Source organism: Pteropus vampyrus, unplaced genomic scaffold, assembly GCF_000151845.1.
Source record: "Pteropus vampyrus isolate Shadow unplaced genomic scaffold, Pvam_2.0 Scaffold5020, whole genome shotgun sequence".
Classification (NCBI taxonomy): domain Eukaryota; kingdom Metazoa; phylum Chordata; class Mammalia; order Chiroptera; family Pteropodidae; genus Pteropus; species Pteropus vampyrus.
Genome location: NW_011893801.1, coordinates 411 through 1,806, shown reverse-complemented (window position 1 = coordinate 1,806; position 1,396 = coordinate 411). Strand labels below are relative to the sequence as shown.

General features: G+C 56.4%; 1 non-coding gene across 1 annotated transcript; it reads left to right on the top strand.

Moving 5' to 3' along the window:
* The first annotated feature begins 785 nt into the window (after positions 1–785).
* Positions 786–904, top strand: LOC111734749. The gene has a single exon (XR_002778576.1). It is a non-coding gene; the product is annotated as a 5S ribosomal RNA (ribosomal RNA).
* The last annotated feature ends 492 nt before the right edge of the window (positions 905–1,396 follow it).

Below are 1,396 nucleotides of genomic sequence, written 5' to 3'. Positions count from 1 at the left end.
GTTCCTCCCTGTGTGACGGGGACAATAACAGAGCAAGTGCTGCCTGGGACAGCACCCTACATGGGAGTGCTCATGAGGGCGGGCAGGCATGATGGGGTGCTCAACTGTGACCTCATCACATGGCCAGCACAGGGAAGGCTTCTCTATGGCTGAGGCCTGGGGCCGGCTGGTGGACGGCAGGGCTGTCCCCGCAATGACTCCGGCCCTCAGCTCCCCACCCTTCCCGAAGGCTCCGTTCAGCTCTGAGCCAAGCCTCACGAACAGAAGGTCACGGAAGCCTCCTGACCAGTGCGGGGGTCGGGGGGCTCTTCCTGGTCCCCTTTGCAGATGTGTGCCATGCTTTGCCCCTGGATATCCTGCTTCATGCTGTCTGCAGGGTTCTCAGACACCCTGCAAGTCTGAGCTCAGATACCAACCTATTTGGGAAGCCTGTCCTGACAACTGCCACCACCTCCTCCCCACCCAGTAGAGCCAGGAGCACACATCGCCCTGGAAGGGACTGTGTCCACAGCCCCCTCCCCCAGACAGGAAGCTCCTTAAAGCCAGGCCTTCAGCCTCACTCATCCACATGTCCCGTGGCTGGGCCAGGGCCTGGTACTCCCGAAGGAGCACTGCTTGATCTTAACTGACACCCGGTTGTTGCCTGGATTTTTGCCACCCGGCCCCTCAGCCTGAGCTCGAAGGTGGGAGTGAGTGAGAAGAGAGGAAAGCTCCAGCGAGGGAGAGATGGATGAGAGTTCGACGAGGAGGATGAGGCACAGTTGTGAGTAAAAAGATCTTAAATGGTCTACGGCCATGCCACCCTGAATGAGCCCGATCCTGTCTGATCTCGGAAGCTAAGCAGGGTCGGGCCTGGTTAGTACTTGGATGGGAGACCACCTAGGAAGACCGGGTGCTGTAGGTGTAAAACAAAAAAAATAAGTGATTGTAACTGACAAGGTCCTTGCAATCTGTGAGGTCAACCAAGGGTTGCCTCGCCTGAAAACAAAGGAAAAAACTGATCTTCAGTGGCTGGTGAATCGCAAAGACATCACTGTTGGTTGTCTTCTCAATGTCTATCTCCTTCCTCAGTTCCAGAGCCCCATTTTACGAAGGCGGAAATGGTCCGAATTAAAATATCAAAAACACGTTTTCACGTCTCTCACAGCAGTGTGACCATACGATTAAGTTCCAGTCAAGAAAATGGCAGCCAAAGCCTGTGGGACGCCCGAGGCGAGTGCTCAGAGGGAGGCACCTCTGGGGGGCAAGGCCTCCTTGAACTTCGTCCTTCTTCCTGCCACGTGGGGTTTGGGGGGGAAGGCTGGAGCTTCGGCAACCCTGCCCTAAAGGGCCTACGATCAGATTCTTCTACGTGAGAATGAGCCCAGAGGGCTTAAGCCGCCGCCACCCTGGGCTG